Source organism: Aquarana catesbeiana, linkage group LG05 (genome assembly GCF_042186555.1).
Source record: "Aquarana catesbeiana isolate 2022-GZ linkage group LG05, ASM4218655v1, whole genome shotgun sequence".
Classification (NCBI taxonomy): domain Eukaryota; kingdom Metazoa; phylum Chordata; class Amphibia; order Anura; family Ranidae; genus Aquarana; species Aquarana catesbeiana.
The window spans coordinates 426,063,675-426,070,062 of record NC_133328.1 but is presented as its reverse complement, the minus strand read 5'-3'; the positions used below and the strand labels follow the sequence as shown (position 1 = coordinate 426,070,062).

Here is a 6,388-nt window from a genome sequence, read left to right as displayed (position 1 = left end):
GACAATACACATAAAAGTTCATTGATAAAAACTGCATGGGATTTCCCCACTGGGGAACCCCGAACCCAAATTTAAAAAAAAAAACTGGCATGGGGGTCCCCCTAAATTCCATACCAGGCCCTGGTATGGATATTACAGGGAACCCCGCGCCAAAATTACAAAAAAAGGCGTGAGATCCCCCTCAAAATTCATACCAGACCCTTCAGGTCTGGTATGGATTTTAAGGGGAACCCCGCACCAAATTTTTTTTTAAAAATGGCGTGGGTTCCCCCCAAAAATCCATACCAAACCATTATCCGAGCACGCAACCTGGCGGGCCGCAGGAAAATAGGGGGGACGAGAGAGCTCCCCCCCTCCTGAACTGTACCAGGCCACATGCCCTCAACATTGGGAGGGTGCTTTGGGGCCTCATCCCCACAACCCTTGGCCGTTGGTTGTGGGGGTCTGCGGGCGGGGGGGCTTATGGGAATCTGAAAGTCCCCTTTAACAAGGGGACCCCCAGATCCCCCCCCGTGTGAAATGGTAATGGGATACTAAAATACCCCTACCATTTCACAAAAAAAGTGTCAAAAATGTTAAAAATGACAAGAGACAGTTTTTGACAATTCCTTTATTTAAAGTCTTCTTCTTTCTATCTTCTTTCTTCTATCATCTTTCTTCTATCTTCCTTTGTTTTCTTCCTCCATCTTCTTCTTCCTCCGATCCTCTGCTTCTTGCTCCAGTGTTCTCGTCCAGCATCTTCCTCCATGGCGTCTTCTTCCCTTCTTCGTTCTCGGGCTGCTCCGCATCCATGATGATAGGCTCCCGCTGTGTGACGCTTCTTGTCTTCTGACAATTCTTAAATAACAGAGGGTGGGGCCACACGGTGATACCCGCCCCCTCTGATGCACGGGGACTTGACGGGGACTTCCCTGTGGCATTCCCCGTGATGTCAGAGGGGGGCGGGGTCACCCATTACGTAAGCGGAGTGGCCCGAGAACGAAGAAGGGAAGAAGATGCCTCGGAGGAAGATGCCGGACGAGAACACCGGAGCAAGAAGCAGAGGATGGGAGGAAGAAGAAGATGGATAAGAAACCGAAGGAAGATAGAAGAAAGAAGATGGAAAGAAGAAGACTTTAAGTAAAGGAATTGTCAAAAATTGTCATTTTTAACATTTTTGACACTTTTTTTGTGAAATGCTAGGGGTACTTTTGTACCCCATTACCATTTCACACGGGGGGTGGGATCTGGGGATCTCCTTGTTAAAGGGGGCTTCCAGATTCTGATAAGCCCCCCTGCCCACAGACCCCCACAACCACCGGCCAAGGGTTGTGGGGATGAGGCCCTTGTCCTCATCAACATGGGGACAAGGTGCTTTGGAGGGCTACCTCAAAATGTTGAGGGCATGTGGCCTGGTACGGTTCAGGGGGGGTGCTCTCTCATCCCCCCTCTTCTCCTGCAGCCTGCCAGGTTGCGTGCTCGGATAAGGGTCTGGTATGGATTTTTGGAGGGACCCCACACCATTTTTTTTTTTATTTTGGCGCGGGGTTCCCCTTAAAATCCATACCAGACCTGAAGGGCCTGGTATGGAATTTAGGGGGACTCCCACGCCATTCTTTTGTAAATTTTGGTTCAGGGTTCCCCTGTGGGGAAATCCCATGCAGTTTTTATCAATCAACTTTTATGTGTATTGTCGGACCGGCAATTCATTAATAGCCACGAGTAGTTTTAAATGACTTTTTTTCCTTTGAAATGTCATTTTGCTGTCAGACTGTTCTAAACACTGGAAAACACTTTTCATGACAATACCATGCATATAAGCCTTTAAAATTAGCACTTTTGATTTCTCCCATAGACTTTTAAAGGGTGTTCCACGGCTTTTGAATTTGCCGCGAACACCCCAAATTGTTCGCTGTACGGCGAACTGGTGCACAGCCGATGTTCGAGTCGAACATGAGTTCGACTTGAACTCAAACTCATCCCTACTCACAAGCTCATAGAGAGATTATCAGTTGCAAGTCTACAGATGAAAGTTAAAAAAAATAAGCCCTGGTGTTGTGGTGGAGCCAGATTGGATGAGCAGGATCGTGGCATGGATCAGTTTGCCATGGCATTACAAACGCTCCTGAGTCGCACGGCTTACCTGGAATCTCCCACTGTGGCTGCTCCGGTACAATCTGTGTTTCAGGCCATCCCTGCTGCTGCTCTAGTCTCTGTGCAGGCACCCGCTTCGAGTATTACCTCTATAAGGAGGTATGTCTGGTTCAGCTCCACTTCCCCAGCAATTTGGGGGTGATCCAGTCCAATGCAGAGTATTTCTCAACCAGGTTGAGATATACATTGAGATGCTGCCCCAGGCATTTCCCACAGACAGAAGCAAAGCAGGTTTTGTGATTTCTTTGCTTTCTGAGAGAGCCCTGGCCTGGGCAAAGCCTACATAGGAGATGCAAAAACCTGTTATCTTGAGTTACCCTGAGTTTGTGGCTTCTTTTAAAAGGGTATTTGATGTTTCTGCATGCTCCACTTCTGCTGCCAAGTGCCTCATGTCCATCAGAGCATGAGAACTGTTGCTGATTACGTAATTGAATTCTGTACTCTGGCAGCAGAGGTTGCTTGGAACAATGAGACCCTCGTGGCTGCTTTTTCTCATGGTCTCTCGGATACCATCAAGGATGAGATAGCAGCCCAAGATATACCCACTGAGCTGGAGAAGTTGATCACGTTTGCCATCCTCATTGACTCCAGACTCAGAGAAAGACTCTCTTTTAAGAAGCGCTTGCAGGAGCCTCTTGTATCTTTGTCTCCGAGCTTTGCAGTCCCACCCTTGCCTCCATCACCTCCCATGCCTCCTGGTCGGTCAGTGAAGATGTACCCATGCACTTGGGCTTCACGCGTCTCTCTGAGGATGAGAAAACCCTTAGGAGGAGGGAAAGATTGTGCCTTTATTGTGGCCAGGCAGGTCATTTTTGAAGTCTTGTCCTACCCGTCCAGGGAACGCCTGAACCTTGAGGTCCTGTCACAGATCTTAGGTGGCGTTGTTTCGTCCCCAGTTATCCAGAAGGATAAGTACCTGGTTTCATTTACCCTTTGTTGGGCTGAGTCGTCTGTCGAGATACAGGCTCTAATAGACTCTGGGGCTGCAGGCCTGTTCATTGATGCTGCCTTTGTATCCAAGTACTCGATTCCTCTGCAGCTGTGTGACACTCCACTTGCCATTGAGGCTCTTGATGGAAGACCTCTACAGCCTGCCCATGTGGCTCATGAGACTATTCCGTTGTCCATGGCTCTAGGGGCTCTTCACCATGAGATAATCCAATTTCAAGTTATTTCCTCACCTAAGTTTCCGCTGGTTATTGGTTATCCTTTGTTACAGAGGCACAACCCCTCTTTTGATTGGCTCCATGCTGAGGTTCTCTCCTGGTCACCACAATGCAGTAAGACATGCTTTCAGAAGGTAGCCAAGGTTCTGTGCACCTCTTCACTCTCCTCCCTGCCGGAGGAGTACCACGATTTTAGCGATGTCTTTGACAGAGGTCAAGCCAGTAGTTTGCCTCCACACCAGTCATATGATTGCACAATTGACCTTCAACCTGGTGCCATACCCCCTTGTGTCTGGGTTTACCCTTTGTCGGTCTTGGAGGATAAGGCCATGGAGGAGTATGTTGCAGACGCACTTTCTCGAGGTTTTATCGACAAATCCTCATCTCCTGCTGGTGTTAGTTTCTTCTTTGTGTAGAAGAAGAATGGTAAACTGAGACAGTTTATAGGGGTCTCAATAGTTTCACAATTAAGAATGCCTATCCGATTACGTTGATTACGGAGTTATTTGACCGCCTCAAGGGAGCAATGGTTTTCACGAAGCTTGACTTGAAAGGGGCATATAATCTCATGAGCATTAAGGAGGTTGACGAGTGGAAAACTGCGTTTAATACCAGAACAGGTCATTATGAATACCTCGTAATGCCTTTTGGCCTTTGTAACTCCCCGGCAGTTTTCCAGGAATTTATTAACGATGTCCTCCCAGATTTGCTGCAGTTATGTGTGGTGGTTTATCTAGACGATATCCTCATATTTTCCAAGTCCCTGGAGAGCCACCATACAGATGACTATCATGTGCGTCAGAAGCTAAGAGAGAACAATCTCTATTGTAAACTGGAGAAGTGCGAATTCCATCGTGAACAGGTTAAATTCCTGGGTTATGTCATTTCCACTGCTGGTTTTTCGATGGGCCCAGAGAAACTTTCAGCAGTCCTACAGTGGCCCCGACCCATGGGTTTACGTCCTCTGCAGCGTTTCCTTGGCTTTGCCAACTATTATCGAAAGTTTATTCATAACTTCTCATCTCCGGTCAAGCCCCTGACTGATATGACCAAAAAGGACGTTAACCCACAGAGTTTGTCTGAGTCCATTAAGGCCTTTGAGATTCTCAAGGCTGCCTTTGTTTCTGCTCCTGTGTTGGCACATCCTGATCCTACATTACCTTTTATCCTTGAGGTTGATGCTTCTGAGACTGAGTTGGCACCCTTCTGTCTCAACGTCCTACCTCTGAGAGCGCTATGCATCCTTGTGGCTACTTTTCCAAGAAATTGTCACCTGCAGAGTGCAATTACGAGATTGGTGACTGTTAGCGATCATTTTAGCCCTGAAAAATGGAGACATCTCCTCGAAGGTACCACTGTGCCGGTTCTCATTCTTACTGACCATAAGAATCTCACATTCTTGTCTGAGGCTAAACGCCTCTCTCCCAGAAGGGCACAATGGGCTCTTTTCTTGTCAAGTTTCAATTACATTGTCTCATTCTTACCCGGTACTAAAAATGTAAGGGCTGACACTTTGTCACAACAATTTTCCTCCACTTCCAAGATGAGTCGTTATTCGTCCTGATCGTATTCTGGCTATGGTTCGCACCAGTCTCTCCTTTGGGTGAAAAAATTCTTGCTGCTCAAGTCTATGCTCCTCTTGAGAAACCTTGTGACCGCTGCTTTGTCCCAGAGAGTCTCCGTACTGCTCCAGACAAATATGGTTTCCAACCTTCCATGTTGCCTGCTCGTTTGTTCCGCAAAGTATTCCTGCGTTAGAGGAGCATCTCCGTGGCTTTCGTTCCACTTGGGCACAAGTCCAGGAGGCTTTGCAACATGCTAATGATAGGTACAGACTCCATGCTGACAGCAGACGCCTGTCTGCACCTTCCTACCACATTGGGGACAGGGTGGCTGTCATCTCACAACCTCCAACTTCGTGTTCCCTCTCTGAAGTTTGCACCTCGGTTTATTGGGCCTTTCTGTATTCTTCACAGGATTAACCCAGTGACTTACGCATTAGACCTTCCTTCTAATACACGTATCTCAAATGTATTTCATGTCTCCTTATTGAAACCTTTGGTCTGCAACCGCTTTACCATCTTGGTGCCACGTCCTCACCCTGTTCAGGTTGACAACCATGAGAAGTATGAAGTACAGTCCATTACTGACTCCCGTAGGCGCATACAGTACCTGGTGCATTGGAAAGGGTACGGTCCGGAGGAACGCTCTTGGGCCCCATCCTCGGACGTGCATGCCCCTGTCCTCCTCTGTGTTTTCCATAGATGTTTTCCCCTCAAGCCTGGTGGTCCTCTGAGGGGGAGGGGTCGTTGAGGAGGGGGTACTGTCAGGGTTGGGCCCAGCCCTCCCTTCTCTGAGCTGGCCGCTCAGCTGTTGGCTAATTGCCAGCTCCTATCTCTCCACAGTGATTCACCTGTTGATGATCCTGCTCATTGGTCCTAATTACTTAAGCCGTCCAGTCCAGATGATCTCTGCCTTCGCCTTGGTCACATCTCTAGAGACGCTCTCCTGTGTTCCTGTTAAAGACATGCTTGGCTGACATTCCTTCTGGCTCCAGTTCCTGCTTGCTGTCCTACTACGCTATTCTCTGGCTCCCTGATGTTTTGGCTTGTCTGATTATCCATTCCGATTCCTGAACTCTGGCTATGTTTTGACTATGTTTACCTTTTTTTTATTATTATTAAACAAGTGTGATTTAACTGTCTTATTCATGGTTTCTGACAGTTTCATCGTTCCCACTACCTGTACCTCCAGGCACAGGGCATAGTGATGGGGACATGTTGTGCACATGTGCACTTGCACACATGCCACATATCCATGTGGCATGGATACATTGATGATGTTTTTCTCATATGGGACGGGCCTGAAGAATTATTAATTAATTAAAAAAAGAACAAGCAGCACAATTTAAAATTCACCGTGACATATAACCTTGACTGTGTAATCTTTTTGGATGTCAAATGTGAACGTGATGGGTAATTATCAAGTGGGCTATATTGCAAAGACACCACAGACAACACTATATTACACATCTCAAGTTTTCATTGTAAGCCTCTCAAGGACTGCTTATACCTTATAGCCAATACCTC

The 6,388-nt window shown here is 47.3% G+C and overlaps 1 pseudogene; it reads left to right on the top strand.

Moving 5' to 3' along the window:
- Nucleotides 1-5,114: 5,114 nt before the first annotated feature.
- LOC141146040 (uncharacterized) lies at nt 5,115-5,741 on the top strand (annotated as a pseudogene).
- Nucleotides 5,742-6,388: the final 647 nt, after the last annotated feature.